This window comes from Leuciscus leuciscus (genome assembly GCF_965113295.1).
Source record: "Leuciscus leuciscus genome assembly, chromosome: 19".
Lineage (NCBI taxonomy): Eukaryota > Metazoa > Chordata > Actinopteri > Cypriniformes > Leuciscidae > Leuciscus > Leuciscus leuciscus.
In genome coordinates, this window is record NC_138743.1 from 7,949,961 (window position 1) to 7,976,012 (window position 26,052).

The window sequence follows — 26,052 nt, forward strand, 5'->3', positions numbered from 1 at the left end:
TGTTTTTTATAAGCTCTTGCCAGGGACAATCATGACTGGTAAGAAGTTTAAGGCAGGAGGAAAAATTTAAATCACAAGCTGACGAGGTCTTATTTTTCCAAATGTATTTAGTGTGTTTAATGTATATATTTCCAGTCATATCATGCTTCATGTCACGGATGATTTAAAATTGGATAAGGAATAATTCACCCCAAAATTCAATCCGGTTTGACCTTCCTTCTGTGGGAAACAAAATAAGATGTTTTTAAGAATCCCTGAGCTGTTAATTTTTATACAATAAATGCAAATTGTGTGATATATAAAACTGGATATTTTTTTGTGTCCTTTGTTGTGTGACAGGAGCATGGATATCTGCAAAACTTTTTATTCTGTGTCCCATGGAACAAAGAAAGTAAATTGAGGTGAGATATTCCTTTTTAGTAGTCAAAAATGTGAAATGAATAGCAAAAAAGTCATATAAAATATAATTATTGGCAGTTGCCAATTTTAAAAGTATTAAATATTATTTTTAAATACTGTAATCCTAAAAATGTTTTTACTAGGGTTACAGTTTAAAATTTAGGGTGATTGGGACACTTTTTGCCATTGAGATGACTTGGAAAAAGTGTCCAAATCAACCTGAATCCTATTTAAATTTCATAACTTGTTTTTACATTTTGAGTCTTTGCTGCAACAACCTTGTGAGTTTCACTGCAAGGACCCTAGACATGTTGAATTTATGCTCTATGTATAACCAGCTACACACAATCTTTAATTTGCCACCCAGCTAGGTTATGAAAATAATGTATATTTCAGTTCCAGCCTGGACTAATAGGAAACCTTTGGCCCCAAAAATGTCAAATAGAAACTGAATCCTTGTTGGCCGTTTATTAATGGTGGCGTTCCACAAACACAGGCCTCGGCTTGTTCCAGGTCCTCGTATGTGTCCACACTGAGAGTGTACAGTATAAACAGCTTGTAGAAAATTAGGAGTATTGAATTCCAATGAAATGAAACCACAAATGGGTGCTTTACAGTGTGTAAGAGATGAAAGTCCTAATTAGGACTACTTACTACATGGTGTCTCGCAGAAATTGCTGTGAAATTGGGCCTGGTCACAAGACCAAATGAACAGTAATTGCATTTCCTGTCAGCCTTTGAATCTTGACACACTTACAAACCAAATAGAGATTTCCTTCTCTCCATCCCATTCAGAGGAAAGTCCAGTGGAGTTGAGCATCGAGTGTGACAGAAAATTGAGAAAATATGTCAACCTACACCCAATTTCTAAACATGTTTTCGACAAATACTGGCTTCAGAGTCACTCAACTGGCACCCCAAAATCAACACCTAGAAATCGCAGTGGAGACTGTTGTAACATATTTTCTTTAAATGGCTGAAATATTTGGAAAATTTACAAAAAAACAAAATAGTAAGTGACATAATTAGTACATTTTAATAAAAAGTCAATTTTCTGATCATATGTTTTTTTCCCCCAAGCACAATGAATATTAAGATAATTTTTATGTCTTATGTAATTGTTGATTAGGAAAGTTGTAGCTTAAAGTGATAGATATATCTATATATCAGTATTTTCACTGTGTATATTTACATTGTGCATATATATATATATATATATATATATATATATATATATATATATATATAAATTAGTGCTGTCAAATCGATTAATCGCATCTTTGTGTATGTACATGTATACATATCAAATTCCATAGTTTCCTTTATCATGGTTTATTCTTCCAAGTCAGTAAAGAATCACATTTCTTAAATTCAGAATAATCATCTTGTGCAGCAGTGTCTTCTCAACAGCTTATTAGTAGAGGTACTATACTTGTATATTATGATAAACGGTCCAAAGCTTTGTGTTCTCCCACCGTGCATCTGAACTTATTGCATGTGTGTCAAAATGTTCACTTGCGCTTCAAAAATGGCGTCACTGAACATGCGCAGTAAGAACAAGTATAAGCCAAAGAAATATATTCAACAATAAATGACTACTTAACAAAATAATTATTTTAACAAATTTACGTCATAAAATTTTTTAAAATATGAATTCTGAAATATGGAATACGGCTCTTACATTTCCGGGCCCCAATTAACAGGCGGGCAGACTGATAATTACCTTTTCAACAAAAACAATGGAGTCATACTGATGTAATATTTACATCATGCATCACTTTAGAGACTGAAGTGTCCATTATCTATTTTCTGAAATGTCAACATTCTTTGTACGGCAGAGAAACACTCCTTGATATTTGAGGAAAAGTTAGAAGGCACAACTTATCAACAGGCCTTTCCAAGGTATTTACCAACATGCGTCTTAACAGTCTTTTCTTTTTTTATACCTGGAAACACTTTCATGATTCTTCCAAAGACCAATGAATTTCTTGGGAAAGAGTCATCTATTATCGGGATGACATCTCCAACAGAAAGATATTTCTTTACTTGAGTCCATTTTTGATGTCCCTGGAGTAAAGGGAAATATTCACGCACACATCGCTTCCAGAATAGGTCAGCAAGATACTGAATCTACTTCCATTTGCGACATGCATATATGTCTTCTTTTTTTGAAAAGTCTAGGAGGTAAGGCTGTTTGCCTTTTCATTAATAACAGGAGATTAGGTGTCAAGGGTTCAAGATCTGTGGGATCATCTGTTGTAACGGTAAGTGGTCTGTCGTTTAATATTGCTTCCACTTCATACTGTAAGACTGTGTGCAAGCTCTCATCATTAAGTGTTTGTTCTTTCAGCACAGATCTTAGAATTTGTTTGCCTTTCCTGCACTCTACCGAAATTAGATCCAAAAGGTGGGTTGAAAATCCACTGTATTCCCTTTCGCATGAGAGTGCTTTAAATTTTGATTGGTTCCACTGTTGAATGGCTTTGCGCTGTTCAATCTCAGCACATATGAAATAAGTACCGTTGTCACTTCTCATGACTGACACCTGAGCTCTCCTGCAAAACAAACCGTCGGATGGCATTTAAACATGAGTCTGTGTCCAGTGTATGTGCAACTTCAATATGCACGGCTCTTGTTGTCAGGCAGGTAAACAATACACCATATCTTTTAAAATTACTTCTACCTTGTCTGATTTCAAACGGTCCAGTGTAGTCTTCCACAACACTTGTTGATCTGGTATTATTATGTCGTGTGGCAGCTTGGACATCTTCTGCTCTACAGCCTTTGCTCTGATCTTTCTATATGCCACACATCTGGAGAGAAAATTCCTCACAATGGAGTTTGCAGAAGGAAGACAGAATTTCGTCACAACTTCAAAAGCACATAGTTCCTTCCACACTCATGAATGTCTCTTAAGATTAAAGTTGTGACGTGAGTTTTGGGGTATAATGATTGGATGCTTTACATGCTCAGACATTGCAGATACCAAGATGACCACCAACTCTCATCAATCCATCCTGAAGTATTTGATCCAGTTTCGAAAGGCAACTATTCTCTTTTATCTGATGGATTACCTTTTTACAACATGGAAATTTCTTCTTTGAATCTTTGACTTTGAGTGAATTGATTTATTTCATTTTAAGCCCTTGTTAAGTCTTGCTTTGTTGGAGCTTTGCAGTTTTCTGCTGTGGATTTCGTTTCACAACTTTTTGATTGCTGCTCTGTATATCCTTGAAATTAAGGATCCGTGCCATGGCTGTCTCTAATTTGTACCAGTCAGAGTACAAATTGATCAATTTGTTCAATGTTCACAGCATCTGGGCCGTCCACTGCAGACAATAAGATTCACTCAGGCTGAGTGTTTAAACTCACTGTCATCCACATTTGTTGATAGGTCAGGATTTGTCTCAGGCCACTTGATCTCTGGTTCTTTGAGAAAAGAAAGACCATGGATCCAGCTCACGTTTCTCATGAACCTTACACAAGTAGGTACCCTGGATGCACAATCAGCTGGGTTCATTGAAGTAATGGAGTAATTTTCACTTTACTGGAAGTCTTTACACCTCTGTGTGTATATATATATATATATATATATATATATATATATATATATATATAATATATATACACACACACACACACACACACACACACACACACACAGTCCAAAAGACAAAAAATAGCTGCATTTCTAAAAATGACCCCATTCAAGGGTTTACATACCCTTGATTCTTAATAGTGTGTGTCATTACCTGGATGATCCACGATTGTTTTATGTTTTGTGATTGTTGTTCTTGAGTCCCTTGTATGTCCTGAGCATTAAAACTGCCAAATGTTCTTCAGAAAAATCCTTCAGGTCCTGCAATTTCTTCATTTTTTTCTGCCTCTTTTGCATATTTGAACCCTTTCCAGCAGTGACTGTATGATTTTGAGATGCATCTTTTCATACTGAGGACAATTGAGGGACTCAAACACAATATTAAAAAAGTAAAATATATATATGTGTATGTGTGTGTGTGTGTGTGTGTGTGTGTGTGTGTGTGTGTGTGTGTGTGTGTGTGTGTGTGTGTGTGTGTGTGTGTGTGTGTGTGTGTGTGTGTGTGTGTGTGTGTGTGTGTGTGTGTGTGTGTGTGTGTGTGTGTGTGTGTGTGTGTGTGTGTGTGTGTGTGTGTGTGTGTGTGTGTTGAGTTAGTCAATCAATCAGGCGTGCCTCAGAAATCCAGATCAGATCGGCTAAAAGAACCATTACTCTGAAGCATCCGTCGCCAATGATGGCAGCAATTACAGGGAATTATTTCCGTTTAGGCATCCCTTATTTTATAAGAGGCCGCCGTGAAAGAGATTTGCCAGGATCAGTTTTGGCATGATGCTGAAAGTTTCTGAGGTTTCAGAGCTCATAAAAAGTTGTCACTTAATTTCAAACAGCAACCACAGTTGAATGGACTTTGTATCCTTCTGGAGAAGCCATCAAGAGCTTGAGGTCTGCTGGTTATCGATGGGGGGACGGAAGTGGTTAGAGGAAACTTTTATTCTTCTGTTGTCATTCCAAATCATTAGGACTTTGTTTGACCCACAAGCCAATGGATAATTAAGGGTTTCTTTCGCTCGACTGCTATAGCGAACGCGCCTGTCTGGCGTCACTTGTCATTCTTCTGAGTAACGCAAGATTATTTATGAGTCCAATGGTGCATACCTGACTAAACTGTGATGGTTGCAAAGTAGCCAAGACATAATCTTAAGGCCTGGAATTACATACCGTGCTGTGATATGCATGAATGGTTAATTCTTTTAAGGTTGGTTTACTTAGGAGGCCACGTAACTGAGAATAGTACTAAAATTAATGTTATTGTAATTGACATTCATAATATTTTCTGATGAAAAATGTTCTGATTCACTATCAGAAACTGTTTGAAATATGCAACATGGTAGTGGGTTGTTTAATGTGTTGCAGTTTATTGCTCTTACAGGGATGTTTTGGCACATTCGGATCCATTGATCTGATTAGCATGTTGGACTGAAACAGAGATTCGGGTAGCTGGAGTGTTTTGGAGCTGCCAGCGCAGTGGCGCTACATTGTGAAAGCAAAACAAAACACACGCTCAAGTGAAAACATCTGGTCTCCGTACTGTAGAGCGCTCGTGCTGAGTGCGTTTTTTGTGTGTGTTTTTTTCACGATTGGATGAAATAAGCAGAACTATTACGCCTCTCATTCACAGGTTTAGACTGGGCTTGTCGTGAAATGAAACCAAAACATAATAATGTGTAAACACAAAGTACGGGACATTTGAGCTCCCCCGCCTCGGCTAAGATATCCAAAGCATTGAGGTTTCTTTTGATGAGAGCTGGTCCCAAGTGAAAATGACAATGGAGGGCCTCAGAAAGGAGTCCAAGCATAAAATGTGTTTGTTAAATGTCTGGGTTTCCTTCCGAACTGTGAATTTTAGTTATGATCATCGCCAACCTCCTGCTCACACACAGCCACAGACCCTCAAGTCAAGTCAAGTCAAGTTTATTTGTATAGCGCTTTTCACTATACAGATTGTATCAAAGCAGCTTCACAGTTTTAAATTAAAATAATACAACAAAGTTTGTTTCAAGAGGAATTTATTGATTGATAAAATTAAATTAAATATCCCCAAAATATCCCCAACTGAGCAAGCCAAAGGCAACAGTGGCAAGGAACCGAAAAACTTCATCAAGTGACCTAATGGTGTCCTAAAACTCCATCAGGTGACCTAATGGAGAAAAAAAAACCTTGGGAGAACCCAGGCTCAGTCGGGGGCCAGTTCTCCTCTGGCATTTATGAGCTAGAGGCCGGATTGTAGTTTGAACTGTAGGATTATATGAATGCCTGGCTGAAGAGATGCGACTTTAATCTAGTTTTAAACTGGGAGAGCGAGTCTGAGCAACGAACAGTATCAGGAAGACTATTCCAGAGTTTTGGAGCCAAATGTGAAAATGCTCTCCCTCCTTTGGTGGTTCTGGATATCCTAGGTATGACCAAAAGCCTTGAATTTAGCCTCAGTACCCCTCAAAACTACATCTACATTGTGATCTAGGAAAAACTTCTAGCTTGTACTCATTACTATATCAGATTCAAATGCAATATCAGGACATGGGTCTTATTTTTGCATAATGACTCCATCATATTATATAGGCCTATATTTACACTACTGTTTTTGTAAAGAGTGACATTTATAATCTTTATAATTTTACAAAAAGATCTGTTTCAAATAAATCTTCTTTTGAATTTATCCTGGAAAATGTATGATAAATGATAATGAAAGAAATGCTTCTTGAGCAGAAAATCAAATCATCATGTGACACTGAAGACTGGAGTAATGTAATGATGCAGAAAATTCTGTTTTGCCATCACAGGAATAAATTACATTTTGTAACATATAAAAAACTATTTTAAATGGTTACAATATTCATAATATTGCTGTTTTAAGTGTATTTCGAAAACATAACTTTTTTTAAATATAGTGTGTATCCATATATACATCTTTAGTTGTTTTAAGTAGATGCATAGAAACAGATCTAATCTGCACATGTACCGTGTGTTTACACTGTGCAGGGGAGGCATGGATGTATTTACATTGTTTCCCAATTGCAGGAAAGACTGTATAATGTTCAGAAGGTGACTGCTTACTGTCATGACTGTTGCTGTGGGAGCAGATTTTTCCAGGTCAAACTGCTTCCCTGTGAACCGAAGGAAAGATTGTGGAATGGAACTTCTCATTTAGGAAAAGAACATTTAAATCTCCAGTGCCAGACAACATGCTATATCCCGTCAGATTTACACTTGTTTTTAATGATTCGATTATTTACTATCATTTATGATACTAGAACATATTTCAGGCTAAATTGCACACAAAAAGTCGGTCTCCATCAGCGATCCAATCTTACCTCAGATAAAATTGCTTGTGTAACTGTGGACTACCATGTCATTGTTCATTCACCCTGTTTCATATGATGTTTTTTCCCCCACTCCAGTTTCATTGAAATCTTTCTCTCCACAGTAGCTCTCAAATCTCATTTGCACTTCTGCTTGATCAAGTTTGGTGTGATGTGATTGTGAAGGTTTGCCGACCTGTGGTGTTGCATTTCTACAAGGCAAAGGGAGGACATTTAAGTGACTCTTGAATGACTCTTGAATCTGCATATGTGAAACTGTTCAGATGCCAGCTCAAATCAGCATATCGGTTTCCATTTGAATTTACAAAATAAATATTTGTAATAAATAATAGTCATGTAAAAATTTACACTAAAATGATGTTTAGTTGGTGTAAGTAAAAGGATTATTAGAGTATGTTTTACAAGAAAATACTGTATCAGTCTTTTTATTTCCAAATTTAACTCAATGTGTAATTTGCAGTTTCTTTGTAATTATTTGTGAAATTTACTAGTAAATCCTACACCGATTTTCTTTTTTCATTTTATGCAATTTATGCAATCCATAAAATCTAAAAATAATAACCATTTGGAGAAAAAAAAAACTAAAAACTAAATGAATCTCATCTAGCACATAAAATGATTATATGATTGAAAGGTTCACGGTTTTCAGATGGAATTAAGATAAAGCCTGCGATATAAAACACAATATTATGACAGCTTTTCCCAGCATTTGATCTTGTGGTTTGTACTGCCAAGACAATATCTTCAGGCACATTACGAACACACTGGTCTCTAATTGCTGCATCATTGGCATGAAATAAGTGTATATACAATATACCTACAAGACTCCTCTGAAACTCCATGCGTGTAATTGAAGAAACTCCTCACACAGTTTAGCTCTTGCAGGAATGAGGTTGATTCTGAGGCAGGACCCCGTCAGTCACATCCCGCAGTCACTTTCATTTCCAACAGCCCCTTTTGTTTTACTGTTGATCTACAGGCTCTAAACTTTTCAGCTTGACATAAGGAATGTGTGCATTTCATCATGTTTTTGACAGCGCAAAAGAGGACGGTTTGTTCTCGCGCGCAGCAAAGGCTGCCGGCCCGTGTTTGCCTTGGACGCCAATGAATAACATTGTATGTGGAGAGGAAATTAAAAATGCAGGGTTGTAATTTACAAGAGAGTGGAACTGATTTAACGCACCCAATCCTCTCCTTCTAATTTTTTTCTAGCCGCTGTTCTTCCAAGGCAACCAAATCGTCCGCAGCTGAGATATGGTAGAGCTCTCTTGTGTCGCCAATATCAAGAGTGCAGAGGCTGCCAGTTCCTCTCGTCTACTGAGGTGTGATGGTGTGAAAGGTAAATGAGTTTTGAAATCCAAATGCTGCTCGTTTCTCAGCTCTCTCTTGCACTGATCTTCCACGTTTTATGCATTTGCTAGGAATGTTTAAGATCTATGGTCAAACTGTTACGACAAAACACATTTTGTGTGTATCTTGTTATCCTATTCTGCAGAATGTTATCTTAGTAGTATTTATACTTGTACATGTACATTTATGTTTAGATACTAAAGCCCCGTTCACAACGCCAGCGACATGCACCGACAAAGTGTCTTGATCCCATTCATTTTAATAGAGCTGTCGATATCCGGCGACACCAGAGTCAGAGTCCTCCCGTAGACTTATATAGAACTCCCATATAAACTCAACAGTATTTGCTTGACGCATGAAAACAAACCTCATTGGTTCTTGCTGAAGCTCAAACGTGCTGCGTAACACGAGAATGAACCTCATTGGTTCTTGCTGAAGCTCAAACGTGATGCTTAACATGAGAATGAACCTCATTGGTTCTTGCTGAAGCTCAAACGTGCTGCGTAACACGAGAATGAACCTCATTGGTTCTTACTGAAGCACAAACGTGATTCGTGACACGAGAATGAACCTCATTGGTTCTCGCATGTCAAGCGAACATACTTAAGCTTCCATTTATCAGAACTGATGTCTGAGTTTATGAATGTTTATTTGTGACAAAAATTTAATCTGTTCATCATAAAAAGCATTTGAGCCTCTTCAGAAAGTTTGGACTAAACCTCTCAATTCATATGGATTAGTTTTATGATTTGTTTATGCATAGCTGTCAATGGAGGGACAGAAAGCTCTCCGATTTCATTGAAAATATCTTTATTTGTGTTTTGAAAAAAGAACGAAAATCGTACAGGTTTGGAATGACGTGAGGGTGAGTGATAATGACACAATTTTTCATTTTCGGGTGAACTATCCCTTTAAAATGTCAAAATGTAAAATTATTTAAATAAAGTTAACGGCGTTAAACATATTTAATTAATCTAATTAAATATAAGTAAATATAAGTAGGCCTACAAAATCAATGCATTTATTCAGTATTCTATAAACCTCTACTTAGGATTTATAAACATTTGTGTGTCTCTAAAGATGTATAAGGCCTCGCATGTCTGTCTAAACCTTTAAAAGTGTGTGCTAGATCTAAACTTTACATATGAATATATATGGATACCAGATACCAAAATATGATATATATATATATATATATATATATATAAATATATCAAATTCTACATATTTAAAAACTAAGTTATATTGGTGTAATATATCATATATTATAATTAAAGCAGTTCTTGTGGATATGGATGTGTCATGTCCCTTTCCTTTCACCTTTTTTTGTGTTATAGAACAGACTTGTGTTGAGAGTGTCTGATGTGATGGCTCAGTGAATGGTGTTTTGCATTCTGAATCAGCCGTCATCAATAATGAAATCTCAGCTGCCTGGCCCACTGGTGACCGGTTCATTTGCCTGTCCTCATCATCATTACTTCTTAACACGGCCTCTGGGAACATCTAGGTGTGAGCAGAATGGTGAGTACATTGTGATGCTTTCTGTGTTATTACGCTGACATTCACATCTGTCAGATATTCTTATTCATATAGCCGGAAAAGATTAGAGGTGGATTCACTAGTCAGTTATGCCATGTTTCTGGTGGAGATTTTCTTTTTTTTTTTTACCCTTTTACTATCCGAGTTATTTTAGTCTTGGTTTTGGTTCCAGAACTTCAATAGACTTGCAACATAACGCTTCACTATAAATCACCAAGAGATGGCGACATTGCACAAACATACACGTGTGTGACCGTCTTACTCAATATTTCCTCTTTTAAATGTCCTGTCTTCACTCTTCCCGCTGTTTCAATAGCGTTGGAGATGAATTATGTGACAAGGAAGGATGTCTGCGCGTTTGTGCGGCCGTAGAGGGTACACGGACACGCACCGCTGATTTACGGATATGTTTGAAACTCCTTGATAAATATTTGATGCAGTGGCAGCAGTCAGTAGGAGCTAAAGGAGGTGCAGCAGACAGGTCCGAGACCACAGGGAGGAAAACCCATACGATTGTGTCGGAAAAATAGGGGGAAAAAATGTCATTTAGGAGAAGCATGAAGTTTCAGGGTAGGCTAAACGAGATGGATGAAGTGGTAGCTGAGCTGTTTGCATAGGACAAACACAAGACGGGGGTCTGCTTCTAATGATCGCAGGGAAGACGCTGGGCCTACGGGGTCGCGCCAGAGGAATTTTCCTAAAAACACAGACTTCATCCCAGCCCAAGATAGACAGGAAAAGAGCGAACAGTCGAGCGAGGACCCTCCAGAGAGCAGTGAAGTTTTTTTCCAGGAGGGTTTGGCGTGTTCTTGTGGCGCCGGCATGGGTGTTAGCTGACGAGAGGCCGTCATTCTGCGAACCCGCGCGTAGTTACTGAGCGAAGGCTCTCTCCGTGCTGACTCGTATAGGGAGAAGACCCTGTTTGCAAAACCGAACCCTAAGAAAATTAAAAGCTAGTTAGGAGATGACACATTTGTTGGTGCAGATGTTGAGTGGGAGGGGAGAGCTAATATTTTCTGTCTTAGCACACTATGACATCCTCATAAATGTGAGGAAAAAAATTTGTGAGATGAGTAATCAACTTTGATACATAAGCGGCATTTTGATTTATTTATATATATATATATATATAGATAGATAGATAGATAGATAGATAGATAGATAGATAGATAGATAGATAGATAGATATAGATATATAGATATAGATATATAAATAGATAGATATATTAAAACAATCACTATAAAAAGTCAATAAATATAATAACATTAATGTATGACATGTATCAAATACACACACACATATGTAAATATATATATTTATGTATACAGTATTATACAGTTTAATACCTTTATGTAATTATACATTTAATATAAATTGTGTGTTGCAAATGCACTATTAATGTAACTTCAACTAATTAAATTAGATACTAAGTCACATAATATATAATAAAATGTATAACATAAATATATATGTATATATGTGTATTTGAATAAAATATATCCATATATGTATTTATGTGTATTTATATAATAAATATGTATAACGAATTAAATTAATAATTCTTCATCATTCAGTGATTTTAAATGTAATTTGCATTTTATCATGTCATGTAATTAGTTTGATTTTCAATCGATTGACAGCACTAATAAAAACATATAATTCCTAACAGTTCTAAGCTTAAGTGGAGCGTATATGAACTATAAATCAATCATTAGCATTCCTGTAAAATAATAAGCTATCACAATCCGTGTCTGAGCCTTTACTGCTCTAACACAGTAATTGACATCAAATGTAAATAACATGTTAGCACAGACACATGTGCATCATTTAGCATGATTATAGTGCACGATCCGTTCCAAACTGACAGTGGACAGAATGATATGAAAATGATGTGAGACATGAAAATACACACACACACACGTGGCAGATTTTTTCATTCATCATGATGACTGACTGATAACATTTTAATGCACTCAAGTACTCTGTAACTCATCCAGATTCAAGAATTGCAGAATCAGGAGTTAAGAAGAGCACAACCTTTTTTTGTTTTTATAAACTCCATACTGTATATTTCTTTGTTTGTGATTGACATGTCTTAACAGTATTAAGGCAGTTGGGTGTACAATGCAGTACCTGGGATTCATTCAGCTCTTTCCAAACACTCACCACAGCTGTTTGTTTTTACTATTGCATTTTGGACACACTGAAAGCTCTGCTTTCTCGTTCCAACACAGCAAAAAAGATCTAATCTACACCTTGTATAAAACAGAAGAGAAAGAATATAACCTCCCATGCCATCTGATTTCTTTAAGCTTGTAAAGACCCTTTTACAAGATTTGTGCCTGGCATCGTTGGATCTTTTTTAAGTTAAATTAACAAAGCATACTTAATAAACCAGATAACCACCAAAAAATTATCTCTTTATAGCATTTTTTTATTGCCCTCCTTACCTTATTAGAGAGGCAAAACCATGTGTAAAAACTGCTACAGTAATTAAGGGGTAAATTTGGACTTGTCATTGTAAAGAGCAAATTGCCAGACAATCATTGGCTTGAAAGGTCAGCAGCAAATGGGGTCACAGTTGAAATAGTTTTAACTGAGCAATGTATTACAGTAGCTATGTTTCCATCCACCTATTTTTATGAGCATTTTGGGATATCGCGTTTAAAAAAATGCTGGATGGAAACGCCAAGATTTGCAAAAATTCTAAAAATGCACATAAAAACGTATGCGCTCAATTGAGGCGTAAGAAGACTTGCACAAACTTCGATGGAAACGCATTTACTTGAATAAATCTCTCGACATGCAACAAACACAGCGTCTCAAATGTTGGTTTGATCATAATGAAATGCCTTAGCCATAGTCAGTCATCAAAATGACTTGGTTTAAAATTCCTACCAGAATTATCTCATATCTCATATATGATTTGATATATGATTGCATTCCCAAACACCAGGCAGCCGAACTCAAGATAACATGACAGTTTTTATTGCGTTTCATCTGCACGCTCTGAGACACAAGTCATTTATGATGGAGGAAAAAAGAGCCTCAGTGGCTTCCCCAATTGCAGCAACTTCTGCTTTTATCAGATATTTTGCGTCAATTTCCCTGCATAGGATGGGAATGACGCTTTATTTGCAAATGTTTATGTGATAGTCCAATTTTGCGCAAAGTTAAATTTGCAACTTTGGATTGAAACCGCTATTGCCAGGGATTACACTGGAGCTGATGCTTTACTCGAGAGCTCAATGCATTGTTGTATTCAGTTGTAACGTACTTAATATAGTATAACAATGTCTAAATAGACTATTTATATTGGTTTATATTTTATGGAAAGGGTCTTATTCAGAGCTGTTATACCAGAATCAAATGATTTTAATTGAAAATCTGAATGCACAGTGCAAAAATGCTAAATGACTGCTATGAGCCGGTTCTTATTGGCAAATCAAAAACCTACAGTGCAACCTCTTTGTTCCAATGTTCGAACTAATGAACCTGTTCTTTTAGTGAATCAGAACCATTCAGCACTACCAGTGTAGTTCGAGAATGAATATTTTGAGCTGGTTCTGTATAGTGAACCAAACACATGCACTCTTAAAAATGGTGGTTCTAAAAGGGGGTTTCAGTGAAAAGTTCTTAATTAATAATCTAAAGAACCTTTTTTTTCCATTATATAAAATCTTTTGTGCAATGGAAAGGTTCCATGGATGTTAAACGGAAGGTTCTTCAAGGAACCATCAATGCCAATAAAGAACCTTTATTTTTAAGAGTGCAGAACATATAAATGACTGTTATGTTGTACTCAAGGCTAGTGAGACTTGGTGTTAAGATCAGTTTAAAGATGTGCATCAGTTAAAAGTAAATTCATTGAAAGTCTTTGGGATGTTCTGGAGGAGAATTTACAGAGTGCTGGACTCTTGTATTATCAATACAAGGTCTTGACCAAAAATCGATGCACCTCTTGATGGAAATAAAAGTTGTGATGTTATTTCCATCAAGAGGTGCATACATTTTTGGTCAAGATCAGGAGTCCAGCACTCTGCAAAGTCTCCTCCAGCACATCCCAAAGACTTTCAATGAATTTAAGGTCTGGACTCAGAGGTGCCAATTCATGTGTGAAAATTATTCTTCATGCTCCCTCCCAACCTTTCTTTCACAATTTGAGCCTGATGAATCGTGACATTGTCATCCTGGAATATGGCCATGTTGTCTCATCCTACATGGTTGTTTAAGAAATGAAACGCTACACACTCCATCAATTAGTGTTAGAAGGACTGTTGCCAAACATATAACATGCTCGAAACATAATCATCACTGCAATAATGATCCAATCATTGACTCTTAAGCATTTGCTGATTTAAATCCAAACAGTGACCTTTTTTCATTTCTTTTTTTTTTTCAGACAGTGTTATTTATCTTTTTTTCAGTGTTATTTATTATATTTATGTTATTGAAATGATCCGAACATTTTGCAATGGAATTCCATTTTTTTTCTTTTTTTCCCAAAATATTTCTTACTCAACAGTTCCATTAACAATTCCTTTAGTTATTTTAAGGAACCAGAATTATTAATAGGAATGAGATCTGAAATCGTACATTTTTTTATGATTCAAATCCCTAACTTTAAGTGATCATAACGATACATACATTCTCTAGAGATTCTACAGTACTGTAGATATGTAGCCTATATGACGTGACCTTGAATATCTAAACCAGAGTGGGGGCGTTAGATATATACTGATGTTTTCCAGAATTTAATAAAATATTCAAATTTTTACGGGGGGATTTCAGACTTCCCTTGAAAAGCCTCACAGAGCTTGATGGAGCTGTGTGACAAAAGTGAAGCTGATAAATTCATCTGTCATCCAGCAAAAACACATCAAACTCCGGATCATGTGAATAAACACTCATGTTTACCTAGGGGCTGTCCCAGCAGCTTGAGTTTTAATTCGTCCTTGTGCATTTTTACAGATCCATAAATATCCAAACGCACACTGCGGCGTAGCATAACAAGGACCAAGAAAAATAATCCCGGGGAAGTCGAGATACAGAGACTGTGTGTTCGTTCTGAGGGAGAGGAATTCGATTGCTATACATTAATTAAGTCGTGGCTTCTCTAGAATGACAGGTAGGAGTAGTCACCAGAGGGCCGTCTGATGACGTGCCAAGAGTGCACTGGTCGGTGTGTGTATGAGTGATTTATGAAGCCCTCAATATGTGAGGGGGTTGTATTCAAAGGCTTGTATTTTTAAGCTTGGTACACATATGTGAAGTTTTCGGCGGGCGAGCCTCTTAAGACATCATTTATCCTTTATCCCAGCCATGTTGATAACAACCTCCGGCGCACACGAGGCAAATATCTATGGGGATTCTGGCAGCTGTCAGCTTCCAACCACTTCCAGGGCAAGACACATAAATAAAAAGGCCAGTGTTTAGATCCCAGCCAGCCTGCCTTTATTCGTTTATAATACAAGGATGTTAAATAGGAAGTAATAGCACAGCATATTGAATCGTTTCCTTCCTGTACAGACAGCGCTCTCATTTGGACCGTCCCATGACACCCTAACTGCTGTCGCTTTGTTCTTCTCGAAGGAATCTGTGATTTAAAGTTTGTTTAATCAGCCATTTAAAAGTGCATCATTAATTAAGGAGAAGAGCAGTGAATTCCAAAAGAATTGGTGTGTTTATTGAGGAGGTATGATGTCATTTTTAGTTTTGTATTAGGTCGTAATTATTATTATAACGGTCTGACCCCAATAATTAAAGCTTGATCCCACCCAAAGGAAGTCAGAACAAAGGTTAAAGACTTAAAAAGTCCATATTATCTAATGTATGCGCATAACAGAGAAGTACGTCTGGTTACTTTTTGAGTACTGTGAATTTGGATATACCACTCTTGTCACATACTCTTTTTTTTTTTTTTGCCTACTATATAGTAGGGAAGTATATGAGTTTCAGCCTCAGTTTTTCCTGACATTCATAAAGCGAGTCCATCAAAAATCGCTCTAACAAAATATAAGCCATGAAGTTTTACCTCAGTAAGACCTTGGAAGGATAATATACAAAGAACAAACATTTATGAGCTGTAAAATTGTGAAAAGTGATTTTAGTTTCTAAAGTTCTCAGTAAGACAAGTTTGTTTGAATAATCCTTAGGTAGATTTAGATGTACTTCAGTCAATACTGTTCAAGACCACCTCAGAGTGACTGATCCAACATATTTTCTATAAAAACATACTGTAGTAAAACATATTACTACTATTACAGCCTTTTACTAATAAAACTAATGACAGTTAAATTATGATTACAATTATCATTATTTGTGTTTTCTTCTAATTGCTGGTTGGATTCAATGAAGCAGTGGAAATTTCAGCAGCAGCTATCGTTTTCATTTTCCAGGTATAAAAAAACGTAAGATTAGGTCATTTTGTCATATTAATATACCGACATTTCCATTTCAAAACCAAATGAATGACTCTTCCTCATCCTAAATTAGCATGAGATGGTTATACGATATAAAATGTCTTCTGCGTTTCCAAATCCACAAAAAAAAACGGGGCAAAATCGAACTCTGCCAGGACGTGGCTCTTTTACAAGAAAATGCAGCGACCGCAAATTGCGCTCAACAATTCCAGTGCTCCTGGAGCTGACCACTTTAAAAAACGTCCTGCTTCAGGATTATAAATGCTGTTTGATGGCTCCGTCATTACATCCCAAACAGAGGGGGCGTAGTCGGCAGGCGGGTGTCCGCCATCTTGTGGGGTCAGGAAGGGTCGGGGATCTTTTTGATGTGGGCGGGGACTTTAAGCCCCCAACGCCACAAGGTTCTGAGGTCTACAACAGGAAGTACACAAAGGAGCAGGCCTAATAATAAGACTATCACATAACTCAGTGTGCAGAATCTAAAACATACACCGTTAAACAAGGTTGGGCAATATTGAGAGCTGAAGAATTGGCTTCTGTTCAGTTCATAAGTGAGAATTGGAATTTGAATCAGTGTAACAGGAAGAGGAATGTTTAATAAAATTCAGCAGTGTCACAAAACAAAAGAATTTCATTAGTCCACCATACACTGGGAAAAAAATTACTCAGTAATTGCTCGAAAATTAATTACAAAGAAATGACAAGTAAGTAACCCATTGAATTAATAGTGAAATAATCAGAAACACTGAACTAGTATTTACTTGTAAAACATACTCTAATAATCTGTTTTATTCTCTTTTTTTAATAAAAATGTTAATACATACTTTTTCACGATTTATGCTTATTTACTCAAAGATATATATAAATATATTTTTCTTGATGTGTAGAATACATGATCAGTTTTCTGAACTGATTAGACATATTTTTACTACTTAAACTAAGTTCAGCACTGTCAAAACAAAACTGTTTTTAATTTTCCCGTACGGCTCTACAAGATGTCTTCTTTCAGATCACTGTATGAAAATAATTATCGTCATATAAATTTTAATCTATTAATTATTTAACAAATTAGAACATTCTGGGAAACTAAGGCTCCTCCACCCTGATCCATATAATGAAAGTGAATTTATTAAATGATATAAAATGTAAATATAGTTATATGATACATATATATCAATTATATAAACCAGAGTTGTCATGACTAAAATACACACACACACACACACACACACACACACGTATATAACATTTATGGATAATTCATACTAAACAATGAGATGTGGTTTTAAAAGCTACAACAGTTAGTTGTTTAAACTTGATATCAAACCTGAACTACATTTATTGACTCAGTTCTTAAATGGCACATAACCCTGCTGTGTAGACATGCTCTCATGTCACATGTGACTTAAATGGATGACTATAAAATTACTATAATGCAGTATGGATTGCTCACCAAACATGTACAAAGTGCCCATTGTCCGCAACTTTCATACGAGTGTAAACACTCTAAACATAGAGATGTGATGCTGTAATCATACTTAATTATCATAATGCTCTGACATGAGCAACGTGTTTGATAATTGTTTGTCACATGATATCAGCAGTGATGATTCGCCAACACGTCACACTTTCCGGCATCAGTGGACCAGCGTGTTTCGAGGCTCCGACCCCTGGATCTCAGTCAAACGCTAGGGATCAGTAGGTCAGAGGAGGTCCTGTGGGCATGACGGTTGTCTCTTAGACTTTTATTGTCTGCTGTGAGACATGCTTCCAGTAAACAGGGCCTTTAGTTTGGTAAGTGGGTTATGAGGTCAATATTGGCCAGCTCAGAATAGACGGCATACAGCAAACAGTCAGGTTCAGTTCAGTGCTCTGTGTCACTCCTGCTGTTTGCTGTTTGGATTCAGTTGACTAAGCTTTTCCCTTCACTCTCATGTCTAAATAACCGTTCTCTTGCTTTTCAATCATAGATTGCTGCCATATGTGAGTTCGTTTGCCCATTTTTTTCTTTAATGGGTTTTGAATTTTTTTATTTCCACATTTTTCTGGGCAGATACATTTGACATCTTTATTTAGCCACTCTTTTATTAACAATTGCAAACCAAAATTCTGTATGCAAAAAAGCCGGATGGATGGATGGATGGATGGATGGATGGACTCTGCCTTTTATATCTGTCATATTGAGACCACTTTTCATCATCCAATCATCCCGATGGATAAACGAGGAATTGTTTCTCAGAATGCCTGCAGGGAAATCAGCTCAGATCAAGAACTAGAGCTGGCATTTGATTCATAAAATGAATTGCAAGTTAAATTTCAAGGATTTTTGTAGTTATTTCTGTGATTGATCATAAGAGCCCATTATATAATATATATTAATGTTATATTAATATAAAATAACTAGAGACCATTAAATGTAGTTAAACAATTCAACTCAATGATTTATTCACACTAACTTCAGCAATACTACTTAGAACACATTAGACTGATAGAAAGTCCTAAATTGTTCAGGAGGAGATGGGGTGGTTCCTCTTGAATTACATAATCTTTGTGATTTACGGCAAAGTCTGAGAGAAGTAATTCCGCTATAAATCTGTTAAAATATATGTGGCCTGGATCCTTAATAATAGATGATTATCCACTACATTGCATCAGTGAAAATCCAGCCCCCCTTCCTAAAAAATTCAGGGACAAAGGGACTTTTTTTTCTTTTTTTCCCCCCTCCTAAATGTTCCCATGTGAAGCAGCACACAGAGCCAGTGAGTAAATGAAGGGTTTTGCGTGGAGATCTGAGAGAGCCTAGCAGTGATTGATGGGCCGCAGGAGGGGTGGGGAGGTTCTGCTCCTGACAGAGAGAGCTCATCCAGGCTCTGCTGGAGATCACAGGGGCCAGAGCGGCTCTCCTTGCCCCACATGGCCGCACGTGGTGTGGGAGAGAGAGAGAGAGAGAGCGAGCGAGATGTGCCTCATATTCAGTCATTTATCCCCACCCAGAGAAACTCAAGGCGCTCCAATTTATAATGAGTATCTGGAGAGCAGACGAGACCACAGAAGAGAACCTCAGCTAGAACAGCAGGAAACACCTTGAGAGGTGAATTCTGGGAAAGATAGTAGAACTAGTGGACAGACTTATGACTTTCTAATTAATGATTTTATTTGAGGATCATTAAAGCTTAGAAACGCATTTTACTACTATTGTATTTCATTTCGAATTCGATTTTTTTTTTATTTTATTTTTTTTATATCTCTGTATACAGTAGTTTTAAGTTTTAGTTTTTAGTATTCGTTTATTTAGTTTTAGTTATTTTAGGTTAAACTAAACGAAAATGAGATGCTGCCTATTTTTTGCTAAAATACTATAAGTTGTATATATATGTATATGTGTGTGTGTATATATATATATATATATATATATATATATATATATATATTATAATATAATATAATATAATATAATATAATATAATATAATATAATATAATATAATATAATTCAGTTACTGTTAATTTATTTCAAATAATGAAATATTGTTTTTTATTAGTTTTAGCTTTTTTTTTTGTTAACGATAGTAGCCCTGGTTGACGTTTACTTTAATTTGGCTTTTTTACCTTTTTTTTTTTTTTTTAGCATTACTATAGAATCATTATTTCTATTTATCACCATAAAACTTCATAGAACAGCACCCCACACTTATTACAGACATAGCTGGTCTGCTGTCAAATGTGTTTGTAAAGGACACAAAAGTGAAACGTCCCCTGCGAACAAGCAACCATCCGATTATTTGCTCTGACCCTAAACCACTATGCCGTGCAACACCGTGAACCATAGAATTAGAACTGTGCGGTTATAGAACTGTGTATTTTTCTATATACAGGTCTTGTTTAACATAGAGGGAAGAACTTGGGCAGTAGATTTATTTATTTTAGGTAGTTTCATGTCTGAGATTGTTGTCTCTGGCCTTTTAATTGCTCTTTCCAGCAAAGGGTCAGTGAGTCAGCTGATCATATATGTACAGAGAGATTGTATCTAACGCCTCGTTAATTCTTGTTCAACACAATTTCAGCCAAAAAAGAACATAGATGAAACTATACTTGGGTTGTGACATAAACTCATATTGTGTGTGTGTGTGTGTGTGTGTGTGTGTTTCAGTCATGACAACTCTGGATAGTTTATAAAACAGTTTTTTCATGTACAGTAAAAGGAATCTGTTTGGTCTTGGTGGACTAGATCTGCTACGCTGCTGCTGGAGCAATGGTTGCTTCTGCTAAATGCTCAGAAGATACACATTAAGGGAACATGCTGCCGCTTCTAGAGTCACAAGAGAGAGTGACCTCTTATAGCAGATCTAGGCAGGTGGTGCTGGGGAGGAAGAAGGTTAGAATAAGAATTTGCTTAGTGCACAGAGTTTGCGTATTCGTTTGGATACGTTGTGGTGGCTATAAAGGTAAGTAGTAATAGATACGTGAAATCAATTGGCTGTGGAAGTTACATTGAAACAACCAATCAGAATGCAGAGTTTCATGACTGAACCATTCATATATATGAAATATTCATATAAATAGACTTTGATTTGGCTGGCAAAATTTTTAAAAGTTTTATTTAAAAGCAGAAATGTATCACTTTTACTGGACCTTTTTCTTTTGTACAATCTCCAGGACATTGACACCACATATCCATTTCATATATTCATGACTTGTTTTTGTGTAATAATACGTAATATCTATTTTTATCTATTTTGTATGTATTTTTTCTTAATATCCCCCATGATTCATTTGAGTTTTTTTAGCCTGAGGGCATGACACTGCCCTGAACTTGCTTTTGTTGATTCAGTCATAATTTAAAGTCAAACGTCCAGCTCTTTGAGTGGGCGTCCCTCAGAATTAGACCACTATTTATTACATAAGACAAATGGCTGCTTTGATGTGGGTGAAAGGAACTCCCGTGTCTGGCCTGAGCAGGTCAGACAGAAGGTCAGCTGTCCCTCAGGGTCTCCATGACCCTCACGGCTGCCAAAAGCGCACAGGTAAGCAGAGAGGAAGTCCTTACAGTCATTGGAACGCGTCCATGAACATGTGAGGCCCAGCTGTGTGTGTGTGTGTGTGTGTGTGTGTGTGTGTGTGTGTGTGTGTGTGTGTGTGTGTGTGTGTGTGTGTGTGTGTGTGTGTGTGTGTGTGTGTGTGTGTGTGTGTGTGTGTGTGTGTGTGTGTGTGTGTGTGTGTGTGTGTGTTTGTGTTTGTGTTTCCACCTGGACAAAGCCTGCACACGCTGTTAAAACTCCCACTCAAACTTCCAGTTCCTGCTTTTAAGGAAATTCCTGGTCTGGTGTTACTTATAACTCTAAAGATTTATTTCATTTTCAGAAAGTAGACCCAATGTTCTTTGAAAGAGCTGGCATCACATTCCGGTGAGATATGAATTTTAAAATGAGCAAAGAAATCTTCACAAGTTGTTAAACTGAGATCCTTACTTCAATTATTTTTAGTAATTATTATTAAAGTAAGCATCACGTACAGTGCCGTCCAAACAATGAAAGCAAAAGTGGACAGTATCAGCATAAATCCATATAATTTTATGATGACACTGCATTAATTAGGGACAGTACCAACCATATCAAATATTTTATTAAATAAAAAATGAATGAATTCAGAACAAAAAATCCTAGAGCTACTAATCATCTATAAACTGTGTTCTAATTTATCTGTTTGTGTACTAATTTTAATTAGCAGTCAATCAGCATTGCTATAAAGATTTCTCCTTTTTTTAGATTATTGGCTCAACAATCAAAGAAAGAAAAAGTTGAATCCAGTAATCAGGCATCACAGTTGCTGAAGGGGCAGTGACTGTGATGTGTGTGTGTATATAGACATTATTATGGAATAAAAAAGAAAATATATATTCCTGGTCTTTAATAGTAATTGCAAGATACTTTAATGCATTTAAGCCAAGAAATTATAAGGATTTATGCTAATATTTTCCAAAACCCCATGTTGAAACAAACTTTTGGAGGCCATTGTAGGCTCTTTCGTCTTGGGCCAATAAGTAACCACCTAGCAACCACCCAGAATACCTTAGAAGCTGCATACGTAGCAATGCCCTGGAACTACCCAGAACACCCTAGCACCATGGCAGAGAGTTCAGTTTTGCATGGGCAAATAACAGCACGTCAAAGTTACAGCACTCTAAATTGAATAGAAATCATTTAAAGATGACATGACCGATTTTTACTCGGTAGTAAATTTGTTTAAGGTAGAGTAGGCAATTTCGGACAGGCTAGCAATTGCAAACTAGCTTTGAAAGTGCAAAGTGTCAAAAGACAGCATTAAATTACCTCATGTCTCAAAGCACTTAACATTACAATTATAATGATCGTAAACAACTTACAGAGCTGTAGTTGTACCACCTGACTGCTTTAGATTCATTTCGGCGTTGATTCTGTTGACATAGAAGCTCATAAATCCGAGTCTGAAGATGTTAACAGCTCTGGGTAGAACGTCAACGTAAATACGGTTACGACATGCGTAAGCTCGTTGTTTTGGTTCAGGAGGAACCGTAAAAGGCGGCTGCTGGTTGTTTTTCGGGACTATGTGATTGTGTACAACTTTGGATAGCCTCAGAATGCGCTGATAACGTGTGATGTCTGCGTGAGCAGGTGCGCGGCGGTATGGAAATATAAACGCTGACAGGCAAGTCGGACCGAATGCAATGATTGGAGGAACATTTTTTGTTTCAACCAGAATAACAAAAAGTGTTTATAAAACAAATTGCCTACCCTGCCTTTAAATGCAAAGTTGAGGAAAACCAGTCTAGAAAATAAATCTGTATCAGTATTTCACTTCATTTGTTTTTTCCATTTGTTACCCACAAAAGTTATTTAAATTTCTCAAAATATATGATTTTCTATGTGATGATTTACAGTACAGTTGGCATCGGCTTACAAGCACCAACCCAAACATACCAGAGACGCTTTTGTAAACATGATTTTCCAGAAGTTCTAAATTCAATCATTCAAGTATTGACTGTATTTGACTGTCTATCGACCAAAAAAAAAAAAAAAAAAAACGTATCCAGATGGCGCCAAATGTGTCACTTTCAGATTTCACACGCAATTTTGGACCGCTTGTTTGAGCATGAAACACAATGCCCCATGCGCATGCCAGACACAAGTCAATTAACTTCTTAGGTTACTCTTCTGCTGCTTTTCTTTCAGCTGATGTACTTGGCAGCGTTCTGTGTAATAAAGTCAAGAAGGTTTATTCTTTTGGGAATTTCATCTGGTTTCAGGGAGTTAATTTTGCCGGCGTGTTGCAGACGTTTGCTGTGAAGGCTGCATGCAGTAGGCCATCTAACTTATTTCCAAGGGGCCGAAGCCACTCAGACTCAAAGGCTCCTGGGCATTAGAAGGGCGGTGTGCAATCCTCCGAGCGCCACCGTAATCCAGCTGCCATCATCCATTTTGCCGTGGTTTAAGATGAAACATCCCAGCTGTCATCGGCTCTTTAAGGTTTCATTATTGTATTTGTTGTTTTTCCCACCTGTTCTCCTTTTTTTCCCCCGATGCGTGCATTGATAATAATTTTACAGCAAAGGATGTTATTTCCAAAAGCATCACTCTGCATCACTGTAACGTTTTGTGGTTTCGCCGCTGATTGAAAGTGGCACCCAAAATTACCGTGGCCTGGCTGAGGTCATTACGTATGCCGCCATCATTTAGGGGCATGACTGCGCAGCGAAATCTAACTCGCATAGAAAGTATCGTTTTTGTTTCAGCTTGGGATGATTGGTAAAGTCCTGCAACAAAACCCTGTTCTGAGATTTCAGCAGGGCTCAAAATGCTTCTTTTCTTCTTTTGTGAAGACTCAGTCAGAAATTTTTTAGTTTTGTACAAGTGTAAAGTAAATGACAGAATGGAAGAACTATTATAACCAAAAAGGAAGTCAGCGAATGGATCATTTCATGCTAGTGCATAACTTTAATGAAGATTTAAAGATCAATGCTTTAAAAACTTTATCCAAAAGTTATCTTTTTTTTTTTTTTTTTTTTTTAGGCCTTTATGTTGTCATAAACCAAAACTTGCAAACCAGATGTGCTTATTTCATATGGAAATCGTTACAGCGAGTGATAAAAGTTCACACCTTATGTACTTTTATTGTTGGATACGGGGGTAGTTGATGTGTAACAGGTCTATGAGCTTTTTTTAAATCAACATTAAGATTTAAGGTTAAAATTAGAATTTATAGTGTTAAAATTTATATTTTGTATATAAGTACCTGTTCTTTTGTCATAATTTTTGTCACTTTTTTGCCTCTTTGTTCCTTTTAAATGACCTGCCTTTGGTGTGACAAATGGGATTTTACAAGTCCAAATACTTTATAGTCTCTCAATTAATGAACTGTTTTTGTTATAACTCTGCAATAGCAATATGCTATTTGATGTTAGATAGAGTTTACTATGTCACACCACAGGACATGTCAACTTCCCAAAAGTTGAGTTCCCAAAAGCCTAAGTAAAAAAATTTAGATTAAAGTCGAAATATTTCGAGAATAAAGTCAGAATATTTCGAGAATAAAGTCAGAATATTTCGAGAATAAAGTCAGAATATTTCGAGAATAAAGTCAGAATATTTCGAGAATAAAGTCAGAATATTTCGAGAATAAAGTCAGAATATTTCGAGAATAAAGTCAGAATATTTCGAGAATAAAGTCAGAATATTTCGAGAATAAAGTAAAAATTACGAAAATACAGTCTTCCGTAGGTAATTCTTATTTATTTAATTTTTTTGTAAAGAAATGCTAACTACTTCGCATAGTAGCTTTTAACTGGGCTTTCAAAAAAGGAAATTTTGGTGATAATCTAACAACATGGCATTCCCATTTGTTTTCGAAATATTCGACTTTAGTAAAATATAGATTTAATAAAATCTCGAAATATTTCGACTCAATCTCGAAATGCTAGAATTATTTTTTTATTGCAGTTCAGGGCTTCCGTACATTACCTTGTTTTGACTGTATGTATTTATTTTTTGTAGTTGTATAGTGAATTTATCTTCTCAAGTTTAATGCTGTCTTCCTAATGTATTCAGTGAAACTTTCCCCCCAAAAATACACAGCTCTGATTATAATAAATAGGCCTTAATGGAAGCTTGTTTCCACCACAGAATAAAAAATTAAAAAAGGTAATTGCGACTATTTATCTCACAATTCTGACTTTTTTCCTTGCAATTATGATTTACATCTCGCAATTCTGATTTTATAACACACAATTGCGAGTTTATATTTCACAATTCTGAGAAAATAAGTCAGTATTGTGAAATAAAGTACCTTTTTTATTTTTTGTTCAGTGGCGAAAACAAGCTTCCATAGGCCTATATTACAGTACATTATAAAGGCTTACATGATATATCCCACTGCTAGTTAGCTGCTGTTT

At 36.4% G+C, this 26,052-nt stretch overlaps 1 protein-coding gene across 14 annotated transcripts in view; it reads left to right on the forward strand.

Moving 5' to 3' along the window:
- runx2b (RUNX family transcription factor 2b) overlaps positions 1-26,052 on the forward strand; it is a 149,252-nt gene that overhangs the window by 17,597 nt on the left and 105,603 nt on the right. For 11 of the 14 annotated variants that reach the window (XM_082148611.1, XM_082148621.1, XM_082148619.1 and 8 more), the window contains 3 exons: positions 340-401; positions 8,530-8,656; positions 10,005-10,188. The gene's annotated coding sequence lies outside the window, so the exon portion shown is untranslated. Of the gene's footprint in view, positions 1-339; positions 402-8,529; positions 8,657-10,004; positions 10,189-26,052 lie in introns of those variants that run through there. The other 3 variants (XM_082148620.1, XM_082148618.1, XM_082148617.1) reach the window with 2 other exon arrangements.